Here is a 14,095-nt window from a genome sequence, read left to right on the forward strand (position 1 = left end):
TTGATTTTGAGATGTCTTGTTCCCGCAGTCAACGCGGAACTGTGTTAAGATAATTATGCAACAATGATTTATGTAACTCTGGCTTCATCAATACTGTATAATAATAATAAGCATTAATTTATATAGCGCAGCTTTTATATGGATATATTCAGCTGCGCTTGTTCAGAGCTCTTTTTACTTATGTCTGCACAGCATATTTTCTTAACTAAAGAGATATGTTTTTGATTTTGATTTGAAGAGAGCCAAGGATGGAGAGCTTCTTATATCAATTGGCAGGCTATTCCATAGTTTGGGGGGCAGCAAGTGCAAATGCACGATCACCAAGTGTAACTCTTGTTTTTGAAATGGGATCTGAAACAATTTATCTGTAGTACTTCGCAGGCTTCGACTGTGGGATCGGGTTTTAAGTTTTTTAGTAATTCTGTAATGTAAACAGTGGGGCTTGACCGATTAATGATTTATACACAATTAACAGAATTTTGAATATAACTAATCCCTTTAGATATTTAGATGTTGATATCATCTACCTTCAGTTGGAATTCGTCGCAATATATGACAGTATTACATGATACTTTTTGGCAATGGATTGGTAAATTTAGTGTTCTATATTTTTGGTGAGCCGAGGGTATGACCCAGCCCTTTATCCGGGAAGTTAGGGACATTTATCTTTCCCTCCTTCTCTCTTTCTATTTCTCTTATCTCTGTATGATGATCTGTCTCTCTTCTCTCTCCTGGGGGCCGTTTCATAAAGCTGTTCGTAAGATAAGAGCGACTTTAAGAACTACTGGTGAACCTTTCTTACGCGCTACACCATCACCAATACAATATACCACTTACCGCATGAAGGGATCACCAGTCGTTCTTAAAGTCGCTCTTAACATACAAACAGCTTTATGACACACCCACCCGGTCTCTCTCTGCTCTGTTTAATTACATACAGTAATACTAAGATCGAAAGTTACGTTGAAATCGTATGTCAACATCAATGGAAGTCGGGGGGGGGGCACTTCCATTGGCTAGTGGACTGTGGGAGTCTCATTAAATTTTGAACCCCCGTGTCACTTCAGTACAAATGACCTTCCTCTGATCATGCGCAGAGTGGAACTACGAACTGGCTTATTGTGTTCACTGATCTCTCCTGATCTTGAGAGTTCAGTGAATGTATTTAATACCTACGGAAGTGCTTGAAAGGTCACGTAAGCTCCGCCCCTCAAAAAGATGTTGATGTCAACCCTTTCAGACGTAAACTTCCTACCGTTTTTTTTTGGTGAAACTTAACCATGTTAACTGGAATTCACCTCCAGAGTAGAATTTGAATTTTGTGATTAGCCTTCATGATTCTAGTTTGGTTAAAACTTCGTCCTTAGAATTATTTTTCACTGGAATCATCATTCAATTTACGATTTTTGTACCGTGTGAAAGGGCTTTAAGGTGCCTGGCTAAACATGAAAGTCCGGGGTTCGATCCCTGCCACGGCACCTCTTTAATCCTGCATTCAAATAAATGAAAATACTTCACGCATTATTGAAAGGAGGTGTACACTTAAAAGTCAAATCATCATCGCCAGCATTGTGGACTTTAGGTAAAGAACTTCTTGCCAGCCAATTCGGATTATTTGGATCATCATATTTTCCGATTAATATAATAATTATTTTGTTCAATTACTTTGTGCTCTATTTCCTGTAAACAAAAACGAGCAAAATAGTATTTTTTGGGTTATTCGTTTGATATTGATATCGTAGTACTCTATTGATTCAAATCCACGTTTTTTTCTTGAGTGATTTCGACATTTAATATCTGTTCTAGTCTTTTTTTTTATGTCACCCGTGATGAATAAAAATCGATTTGGTCTGTGCATGCAGACTTGGCTCCTCATTTTTGCGATAGGCTAAATAGACAAAAAAAGAGAGAATCGATTCCTTTATTTTACCATTATTAGCAATATCATTATTTTTATGAAATGTCAACAAAGATACCTTGAAATTGTCTAAATCATAGATATTTTAATATTTTTTGCAAATTTTATTACAAAATTTTATTTATATATATCAAAACAGTAATTTTCGACAAAAAAATCGAAAATGTTCACTTATATATTAAACAATCTCTAAAGCACGCTAACTAGAATAAAATAATAATATATTTGTATAGATAATTATCGACATCATTGTTCGTTGTGAAGTGGAGTGGAGCCTAGCTCCTATCTGTTTGACTAGGTCTTTCAGATACGGAGTCGCACTACTCAAATTTTGTGCGGGAGAATGCTACGATAGCATTTTCCTGAAATTATCCTTACCAGTCATCAAGTGTCAAGATATTTGCTCTGGCGACAATCATTGATCGCTCCATGCTCTATTTCGTCTAGGATATAAGGTATTCCCTCAGTTACATTTGCTCGACAGCGAATCAAAGACGGTCGTAAATTAAAGGTAAATGCTAGTTTTGGTAACGATATCAAAATGAGTTCGTACAGAATCCGATGAAATGACCACCAAAGTGTCTGTTTGTATAAATAAAACGCATGTGCCAAAGGATTCTGGAAGAAATTGTGTAATTGCTCAGAAATCAGCAAATAACCGGATTCGGGTAGAGCGTCGGGCCCGACATTCGAAGCAATAATTATACATTGTCCCACGTGCGCTTATCTGTGCTGGGGATCTTCGGTGTGAACATTTTTCAGCGTAGATGTCAAGATTTCACAAAGTTCAGTTAATGTAACTGTACCAGATCTAGATCCTCGATGATATACTGACAATTAACCCTTGTTTTACAGACTTTCTCATGAAATCAGTGTTTACTGCACCTACTGGAATTTATCTTTAACTTTTATTGTACCGGCTACATTATAAGTGGTTTGAAGCCGTCGTAGGACAAATGTGACTGAGGTATTACGGTTAGTAAGGTTGCTATAGGGTTTCATGTTAGCTTAAGGGTAAGGTATACAGGTATAGTGTTAAAGGAAACCAAAACCCAAGAAGACAAGCAATCTTATTGAAAAGAGTAAAATGTGTGAGAGGAACAATAAAAAAAAAGTTTCATCAAAATCGGTAATGAAATAAGCAAGTTATGCACGATTAAAAAGTCTTGTTGTACTTACTATGTGGATCCTCAAATTGGCAAACGTGCTTCAAAATGGCCGATTTTGTGGACAACTCTCCTTTTGTTTTGTACACGTATTTTCAGATTTTCCCCTTTATTTTACATATTTCACATTATCTCCTCCTGACCTTGACATATATGGTGTGGATTATATTTTCCCATGACATATGTTGTGCTCAGAAGGAGGCAAGATGCAATTTGAAAGATAATGAGGAAAATCTGAATATTTGTGTACAAAACAAATGGAGAGTTGCCCACAAAATCAGTCATTTTGAAGCATGTTTGCCAATTTGAGGATCCACATAGTAAGTACAACAAGACTTTTTAAACTCCCATAACTTGCTTATTTCATAGCCGATTTTGATGAAACTTTTTTTTAAATTGTTCCTCTCATTTTACTCTTTCCAATAAGATTACTTCTCTTCTTGGGTTTTGGTTTCCTTTAATGGGATGGTCCAGGCTGGAAATACTTTTATCTTAATAAATAGAGTAAAATTCACAAAGCAAAATGCTGAAAATTCCATCAAAATCGGATAAAAAATAACGAAGTTATTGAATTTTAAAGTTTATCAGTATTTTGCGAAAAGAGTTACATGCATATCGCCATGAATACTTATTAGGTGGGCTGATGATGTCACATCTCCACTTTCCTTTTGCTAATGTTATTACATGAAATCCGATAAATGTTTCCCTTTTTTCATAAATGTGTAAATGATGTGTCTCCATTATGATGAAATAAGTTGTGGCAATAGATAACTAATGCATTTAACAAGTTGTCTATTCAATCGTTTTAGTTCTTGGTAGAAAAATTTTGAATAAACCTAATTTCATGTAATAAAACACAAAAGAACAAGTGGGGATATGAATCATCAGCCCACCTCATGAATATTCATAAAGACATGCTTAGAACTGTTTCACCGGAATAATGCAAATCTTTAAAATTCAATTTCTTTGTTATCTGATTTTAATCAAATTGTCAGCATATTGCTGTGTGGATTTTATTCTACTTATTAAGATATAAATAATAACATTTGATGGTTCAGTCAAGTTTGTCCTTATTCATTTTGTTAAATTTGCAAAAAAAATAAGTTCAAACTTGACTGAACCATAAAAATAAATATTGTATGATTCAAACCATAAAAACAAACGAAAAAAATGATTTGTGGACATCATCATCTCTCTGATTTGCCTGTCACTGAGTTGTGCGTATACCTGAAAAATAAGCAAAACTTTGAACTGTCATAATTGTTTAATTTTACATCCGATTTTGATGAAATTTTTAACATTATGCTTGTTGAATATTTCTCTATTGATTCAAATCAACGTTTTTCTGGGGTGTAATAATAATGATAATAGTAATACTCAATATTTATTATGTGCTTTTCCCAAATGGCCCAAAACGCTCATAATTTCAATTAACATATAAAAAATACAAACAAAAATCAGAATGACATATTAAATGAAGGCGATTGCCTAGAACAAGAGAGTTTTAAGTGACTTTCTTAAAAGACTTGATTGTTGGTGATTGTCTTATTGCGAGAGGGAGCTTGTTCCATTCCATTGAGGATGCAACAGTGAATGTTTTATCTCCAGTCTGTTTTCTTTTTGTTGGATATGTTAATTTAAGTGGGTCTTCAGAGGATCTAGTTCTTCTACCTGGGACATAAATTTCTAAACGATCAGACAAGTATTTTGGGGTTTGGTTGTAGAGTGATTTGTATACAAGGAGTAGTAACTTAAAAATAATACGTTGCCCAATTTGTAGCCTGTGTAAATTATATAACAGGGGTTCAGGAGGTGTGTCACGGCGGACTTCGAAAATAATACGTGTACTTGTGTACTTGTATTTCAAGTATCAATAATTCAGTTGAAAGCGACCAAAGGAGCTGACTGCACCATTTTCTTTCTTTTAATGTATGTCAACCCAAACAAAAAAGTCGATTTGTGAAAAATAAAAATCCAACTAGCATAGCATTGATATTTTCAATAAAATCCAATATAAAGTATGAAAGTTATGACATATTTAAGTTTATCTAAATTTCACAAGACGTGTCGGTATGCAAATGAGGAACTGATGACGTCACCGATTCACTTTTATTCTTTTGTATCCTTTTACATGGAAAATTAATGATTTTCTCCTCGTTGTCCTTTTAGACAAAGTTTTATTTCCGCCCCGAACATGGGGGAATTATGGTATAACTCTCTTTTTACTTGGTCCCCATGGAAGACCAGCCGCACATACATGTATAATTGGTGCAGCTGAATATGGGTTATCCAACCGTCTCTTGTCTTAAGTTTGATCTCTTAACTTTCTTCACATGTTTCAATCAATCATTTTTTCTTTTCTTTTTAATCAATGTTTAGAATCATTATGTATGTAGATGTTACTCCTTGTATGTCTTGTATATATATATTGTTATGTATTTTTATGACGGCAATAAAACAAACAAACTATTGTTAAACACTTTATGGTGGGGCTCCTTTTTGCCAAATCTGTAAAAGTTGAAATATTTGAAATATTGTAAATGTGGTAAATTGAATTTTATTGCAAAATCATTTTTTTAGCGGAGACACCTTACGAGAAATTAAAGCGAAAGTGTATTTCTTTTTGGTCGATATGTTCCGTTGGTTACTCACCTGTTACGTAACGTCAATGATGTTATTACTCAAAGAAGTGAAAGAGTTCCTCAGATTTATAGCTGATTATTCTCATAAATTCATGATGTGAATGATGTTTATGTTAAATTCATAGTTGTTTTCATTATACTTTTCATTTATACTGAATCTAGTGATATGTCATAAATATTTGTGATGTTGTGGAAGGATATTTACATCAGATAGCGTTCAAGTGTAGTTGGCGCGAAAGAATAAGCGTTTATGTTGTTACGGCGGTAGGATAAATCAGAAAGCGATTTGTGACGACAGTGTACGTTAGGGGTACTATGTTCGTTCTTCCAAGTCAAGTTCGACAAGGAGGCATGTAAGTTTGATTCTAAGTTACATCGTTTTATCAATTTAGCAGCTAAGATTCTGACTACGTTGATATTATTCTTAAGAAAACAATTATCACAGTGAGTAGGGTTGAATATGTCAATTCAATTTTGTATATCTGGTACATGATCGTTATATGCTTCATGTTATTGTTATAGTCAATTTCACATTACAAGGTGAAGATTTCTTATGATCAGTTTATAAAATGAAATTATATTATGTTCTTTTCTATGATGAGATCGAGTACATTAGACGAAGTTGATATTCTTGTCAGTACTTTGCCATGATCAGTTTTGTATACCCCCCCCCTTCGCCGTACGTAGAAAGTGAATGAACTTTGTTTATTTTGATTATAATTGCCGAGTGGTAGTAGTAGTCTTGGAAATTCAGACTCGATTGAATTAGATGAGTTTTAAGGAACCATACTAGCCAATTTTGTTATGTCCATTTTTAGGGAATTTCAATTGACGTACTACCATGTATGAGTGATGCCGAGTGAGGTCTCCAGAGGTACGTGATTGGTGGATGTACCCTTGTTCTCTCTTGGCCTATAGTAGGGTGAGTTAGTCAGGATGGCCAAGTTATGGTTATTTTGTTGTGATTTACATGTATAATAATTACAAACTGTTTAAATACTATGATATAATGTTCTTAGAAAGAATGATTTAAAATCAGTGCTACATTATTGTGATTATTATCATTGGTTAATTGGAATATATTTTTGTGAACATAAGACTTCATTGAATGAAAAGTGATCAATAATTCTTCTTAGTAATGTGATAGCCTTATGAGCAAGAAATGAATTATGTATACTTACATACAATTTATGTTGTATAATTTCTTCTGGTACTTGAATTAAATTGTTATTGAATTAAATCCATAATCATGCAATTGATTAATGAAATACAATTTAACGATTAATGATATACCATTTATCAAGATATGATATGATGATCATGTGATCTTGGATCAGTATTGATTAATTTTTTATATTCATTGTTCCCTTATTTACAGGGGTTTGTTTTCCCTGTTTTGCATGATCCACCGGCTGTCAATAAATGGCTGACCCACCCCTACTTCTTGTCTATGGTTCTATGGTTTTCCTGACTGAGTACCCAACCCCCAACCCATACTACCACCCAAGCCCAGTTTACTACAATGGTGTCAGGAGTGGGATCACCGGTTTGAGATTGATGCAACCCCCTACTACGTCAGAGGACGCCAGCAGGTCAAGAGGATAAGAAGACGCAATTAGATATAAGATATATTAAGGTTGAAAGGTAATTTGGTTGAAATAATTGAAACAAGTTAAGAAATAGTAACTATATTCTGTAAGAAGTTGTATTGTTCAGAATTGTCATAGATTTCTTTCCCCAAATAAACCAGCAGGATGCCTGGAGGTAATGTTGGGACTGGGGCTGGTGCGACCCCTAGCACTAGCCTCGAAGACATGATTGCTTCTATGACTGGCGCGTTTCGAAGTATGTCTATGGCTAGGTCAATGCCCTCGATGAAGTTGCCTAAGTTTAAGGGTACTCCACAGAAGCCTGGTGATTTGACTGTACGTGAATGGTTTGATGAATTCGATGAATACTGCCAATATTACCAGTTATCGGAGAGAGAGAAAGCACAAGTTCTTGTGACTCATCTAAGTGGTCCTGCCAAGGATGAAATCATGTGTAGGGAGGCAAGCCTTCGTGAGGATCCGACCGGCCTGAGAAGGGTTCTGATGACTCGGTTTGGCTTAAGAGAGAGTGTCCAAAGCTGAGTAGTGAACTTCACAGCCGTGTCCAACTTGACGGAGAATCACTTGCGGATTTCAGTAGTGTTCTCATCCGTTTGCATGATAGGATGGAAGCAGCCGCTTCCATACCTGAGAAGGAAGCTCTGCAAAGATTGAGAGACATGACCCTCAAGGAAAAATTCGTGAGAGGGGTGCGGGACAAACAGATCCAGAGAGAGCTGAGGAGGATCCTAATTTCTAGCGGATCTGGGACATTCCTGACGATGAGAGAAGAAGTCCTGAATTTATTTCAAGACACAGATACGGTCCCAAGACCTAGGGTGAGAGAATGTGAAGTAGAGACTGCTAGGGTCGAAGCATCTTCTGAGACAGCTGAGATAAAAACAATGAGGGAGGAAATATCTCTTCTTAAAGAGGGACTTAGTGAAGTTGTCAAGGAAATTCAGGCCCTACAGCTCCCCCCTCATCTTCGACAAAGGCCAAAGAAGAAAGGAGAGTTACATTGCTTTAATTGCAAACAGAAGGGCCATGTACAGAAAAATTGTGCTAAACCACCTAGATGTTATGGCTGTGACAAGCCAGGTCACTTCAAGAAAGATTGTCCAGAGGTTATGGAAACGGTGAGGGGTAATCTTGGAAATCAACCGAGTGAAGGATCCGCTGAAGTCCTCGCAGTATCCAACCCTTCAAATTATCTTTCATCGCTGGTATCAGAAAGTCCAAAAGCCATAGTCAAGATAGCTGGAGTAGAGACTGGATGTATTCTAGACACAGGTGCCGAATCAAGTCTGGTTCCACTGAGTTACTACGAGAGATGTTTAGAGGGGATCATTGGGGATCTCGAAGGCACTGGTAGCGGTTTAACAGTGACTGGCATCTCAGGAGCCGTCCCAATCGTAGGTTACTTCAGGGCACCAGTTACAGCCAATGGGAAGACTGACGAAGTAGGATTTCTTGTGATTAAGGATGTAGTCCCTAGTAAGAGAAAGGAATACCCAGTTTTATTAGGCTCCAATGCTCTTTATAGCTTTGTAGGAGATGATGAGTCTCAGAGTGGAAAAACTGCCTGGCAGATGGTTGCGGAGGTCTTAAAGGCATTTCCTAAGCCTGTGTCGAACCCGGAGATTTCAACTGTGCTGAAGACAGGAGATAACGATGAGGTGATACCACCGCTCACTGTCAGGAGATTAGAGTGTCACGTGGACAATGCTGCCCAGTGGGATGGTCGAGATGTTCTCGTCCAAGTTATACGCGATGAGTCAGAAGACAGTCAAAAACTGAACTCGATTGATCTTTTTGATGGTTGCACTCAGGTGAAGGGAGAAAGACTTCATGTGACAGTAGCCAACCGGAGTGAGCAGCAACTTGTCATTGAGCCCAATACGACACTGGCATCTGCTACAAGGATTGAAAGAAAGAGTGAAATAGTACTACAAGAACTGAACAATACAATGGAAGTCATGGTCACTGAGATAGAAGTTGAGCCTGGCGCAGTTAATGATGAGGCTCCAATGAGTGATGCGGTTGACGGACCAGATACTGATAGTCGAGCACACACTTGCCTGGATGGTCGCAATCTCAAACTACCTATGGGCGTTAACTTAGATGGACTGGAAGCTGAGAAAGCCGATGTTATTGCTTCACTTTTGGTCAAGAATGCGGCTGCATTTTCTGAATCGGAGATGGACTTGGGTTGCTGTACAGTCATTCCGCATGAAATCCAGACGTCAGAAGGTCCACCTATCCGGTTGCCATACCGTCGTGTTCCTCCTAATCAGGCTGCGGAGATGAAGAAGTTACTGCAAGAAATGTTAGATAAAGGGATAATCCAACGCTCCAGGAGTCCGTATGCAAGTCCGGTAGTTCCAGTGCGAAAGAAAGATGGCTCGTTAAGGCTTTGTATAGATTACAGACAGTTGAATGCTCGTACAATTCGGGATTCCTTTCCCTTACCACGTATAGAGGAAACCCTTGAGGCCCTAGGAGGAGCTTCATATTTCTCCTCCTTAGATTTGGCTAACGGATATTTTGAGGTAGCCATGGACAAGGATTCCATAGACAAGACGGCGTTTCGTGTTCCTTGGGGCCTGTTTGAGTTCAAGAGGATGCCACAAGGCTTAGTTAATAGTCCCAGTACTTTCCAGAGGGTGATGGAATTGGTCCTTGGAGATTTGAATATGACACAAGTAATCATATACTTAGATGACATACTTATCTATTCAACCACGTTTGAGGAACATATAGAGAGACTTCAAGCTGTTTTCACCAGATTGGCTGACAATGGTCTTAAGCTCAAGGGGAAGAAGTGCAAGTTCCTTCAGGAAAGGGTGAATCATCTGGGTCATGTGGTGACGGCAGAAGGCATATCTGTAGATCCAGGGAAGATAGAACGAATCAGGGACTGGCCAACCCCCAACTCACCTGAGGAACTTCGGTCATTTTTGGGCTTGGCATCATATTACCGTAGATTTATCACAGGTTTTGCACAGATTGCCTCCCCTCTACATGCCTTAGTCGGAAAGACACAGAAGTCATCGAAGAAGTCCAGGCGGTATCAGAAGAAGAAAGGTGACGTATCAGCAAAGTTTGAATGGACAGATGAAGCAGAGAAATCATTTGCCACACTCAAAAGATTGTTGACATCGACACCAGTTTTGAGCTATCCAGTATTTGGGCGTGAATTTGTTGTAGAGATCGACGCTTCTCTGAAGGGCTTAGGAGCCTGTCTTTCTCAGCAGGGCGATGATGGGAAGTTACACCCATTAGCATTTGCTAGTAGAGGTTTGAGAAAGGCCGAGAAGAATTATTCAGATTATTCTAGTTTTAAGATTGAGTTACTAGGGCTAAAGTGGGCAGTCACAGAGAAGTTTAAGGACTATCTGATTGGGAGCCACACTGTGATACTTACGGATCACAATCCTCTCGCCCATCTACAGACAGCCAAGTTAGGAGCAACGGAGCAGAAGTGGATCGCCCAACTAGCTCCCTTTGACTTGGAAATCAGATATAGGTCAGGGCGTTCCAATAGGTGTGCTGATGCACTTAGCAGGTGTTCAGTTCTTCCAGTGGAGTTGTCGAATGAACCTCAAAACAAGAGGAAAGAGCTACAGGAAGAGCCATTGCAAGCAATTGGCCCTGGAATCTTCCCTTCGTTCAGCCTTGAAGAACTGAAGAAACTCCAAGAGCAGGATGAATCACTTGGGGTGATTTGGGACTGTTACCGGAAAGGATGGCAACCAGGTCAAGTGGTCTCTGAGGATAATAAAGAGGTGCGAAGTTGGCTGAAAGAGTGGACAAGTTTGACTGAGAAGAAAGGAGTACTATATCGACAGGTCCAAGTGATGGGGAAGAACGTCTTACAATTGTTAGTTCCTGAAAAGCTTCGGAAGACAATTCTTGAATCCGTTCATGACAGATGGGGACACCAAGGAGTGACACGAACCTTGAGCCTGTTGCGTGAACGGTGCTTCTGGCCTGGTCTACATGGTGATGTTAGACGTCATGTGAGGAACTGCTTGAATTGTAATGTGGCCAAAGCTCCATCACCAACAGTGAAGACACCCATGAGGCATCTTATAGCTTTCAGACCATTGGAAGTGTTGGCCATAGATTTCTTGAAGGTTGACAAGGGGAGAGGAGGCTATGAAGATATCTTAGTCATGTCTGATGTTTACACGAAGTACGCCCAAGCTGTTGCGTGTAAGGACCAAACAGCGGTGACAGTAGCAAGAGTGCTTCGTGACTCATGGTTCTCACATTATGGTATACCACAGAGAATACACTCTGACCAAGGCAGGGACTTTGAAGGGAAATTGATACAGGAGTTATGTAAGTTGTACAATATCAGCAAGTCCAGAACCACCCCCTACCACCCAGAGGGAAACGGGCAAATTGAGCGTTTCAACCGCACCTTGTGTACTATGATTAGGTCGATGGAACCTAGTGAGCGCAGACACTGGCCAGAGATGTTATTCCATTTGGTGTACATATATAATAGTACACCACACCGAGTTACTGGTTACTCACCTTACCGACTGATGTATGGGAGGGTCCCATCAATACCTCTTGATCAACTCTTATCTCAGCAGCAAGGGGAATGGGATCAAGACTATGTTGCAGCTCAAGCAGATGCTCTTACTAAGATGAATGCAATAGTAGAAAGCAACACGAAGAAGGTAGCAGAGTATAACAAGAGTAGACATGATCTTGGGCTGAAGGAAAAGAAGATCACGATTGGGCAACATGTATTATTGCGAAGGATCGCATTCAAGGGAAGACATAAACTAGCTGATCATTATCATAGAGACAAGTATGTCGTAGTTTGGATCAATCCTGAAGAGGATGTGTGTAGCATCAGACCTTTACATGGAGGCAAAGTACAGACAGTAAACAAGAAATATCTATTGGAGTACCCGAGAGAACCTGAAGAAGAAGGGGATCCACCAGAATTATGGCCTCCAGTAGAAGATGATGAAATGTCAGACACCTCTAGTAATGATGAAGATGACGAAAATCATATCATGCTCCCTAACTTCAATGATAGACTTCCAGTTCGGGAGGAAGTAGGTCAGAGGCAACTACGACGCTCGACGAGAGTAACCAAGGGAATGCATAGTAACCCTTATAACCTGCCCAGGACGGCAGTGAGATGATTTTTCCTATTTCTCTTCTGTCATTTTTCTTTCCATGATGTTGGATATTTACATTTTTTCATTTTGGAGATATTAAAAGTACTCAGATGAGGATTGTTTTGCTTGAAGTATAGGTATAGATTTAAATATTTAATAATATGAGCATTTTACATAATACATCTGTTAAAAATGCAATTTTGTAAAAAAAAATTGTATGTCTATTTGAAGAATTGAAAAAAAAATTCTAATAGGATGAATATTATTTGTAATATGGAAAAAAATGTTATTCTGTCAGGATGGATTGTGGTAAATTGAATTTTATTGCAAAATCATTTTTTTAGCGGAGACACCTTACGAGAAATTAAAGCGAAAGTGTATTTCTTTTTGGTCGATATGTTCCGTTGGTTACTCACCTGTTACGTAACGTCAATGATGTTATTACTCAAAGAAGTGAAAGTAGTTCCTCAGATTTATAGCTGATTATTCTCATAAATTCATGATGTGAATGATGTTTATGTTAAATTCATAGTTGTTTTCATTATACTTTTCATTTATACTGAATCTAGTGATATGTCATAAATATTTGTGATGTTGTGGAAGGATATTTACATCAGATAGCGTTCAAGTGTAGTTGGCGCGAAAGAATAAGCGTTTATGTTGTTACGGCGGTAGGATAAATCAGAAAGCGATTTGTGACGACAGTGTACGTTAGGGGTACTATGTTCGTTCTTCCAAGTCAAGTTCGACAAGGAGGCATGTAAGTTTGATTCTAAGTTACATCGTTTTATCAATTTAGCAGCTAAGATTCTGACTACGTTGATATTATTCTTAAGAAAACAATTATCACAGTGAGTAGGGTTGAATATGTCAATTCAATTTTGTATATCTGGTACATGATCGTTATATGCTTCATGTTATTGTTATAGTCAATTTCACATTACAAGGTGAAGATTTCTTATGATCAGTTTATAAAATGAAATTATATTATGTTCTTTTCTATGATGAGATCGAGTACATTAGACGAAGTTGATATTCTTGTCAGTACTTTGCCATGATCAGTTTTGTATACCCCCCCCCCTTCGCCGTACGTAGAAAGTGAATGAACTTTGTTTATTTTGATTATAATTGCCGAGTGGTAGTAGTAGTCTTGGAAATTCAGACTCGATTGAATTAGATGAGTTTTAAGGAACCATACTAGCCAATTTTGTTATGTCCATTTTTAGGGAATTTCAATTGACGTACTACCATGTATGAGTGATGCCGAGTGAGGTCTCCAGAGGTACGTGATTGGTGGATGTACCCTTGTTCTCTCTTGGCCTATAGTAGGGTGAGTTAGTCAGGATGGCCAAGTTATGGTTATTTTGTTGTGATTTACATGTATAATAATTACAAACTGTTTAAATACTATGATATAATGTTCTTAGAAAGAATGATTTAAAATCAGTGCTACATTATTGTGATTATTATCATTGGTTAATTGGAATACATTTTTGTGAACATAAGACTTCATTGAATGAAAAGTGATCAATAATTCTTCTTAGTAATGTGATAGCCTTATGAGCAAGAAATGAATTATGTATACTTACATACAATTTATGTTGTATAATTTCTTCTGGTACTTGAATTAAAT

At 37.9% G+C, this 14,095-nt stretch overlaps 1 long non-coding RNA gene across 1 annotated transcript; it reads left to right on the forward strand.

Moving 5' to 3' along the window:
* Positions 1-5,787: 5,787 nt before the first annotated feature.
* LOC121417013 lies at positions 5,788-7,433 on the forward strand. The gene is made up of 3 exons (XR_005970294.1): positions 5,788-6,079; positions 6,545-6,648; positions 7,105-7,433. It is a non-coding gene; the product is annotated as an uncharacterized LOC121417013 (long non-coding RNA).
* Positions 7,434-14,095: the final 6,662 nt, after the last annotated feature.

Source organism: Lytechinus variegatus, chromosome 6, assembly GCF_018143015.1.
Source record: "Lytechinus variegatus isolate NC3 chromosome 6, Lvar_3.0, whole genome shotgun sequence".
Taxonomy (NCBI): Eukaryota; Metazoa; Echinodermata; class Echinoidea; order Temnopleuroida; family Toxopneustidae; genus Lytechinus; species Lytechinus variegatus.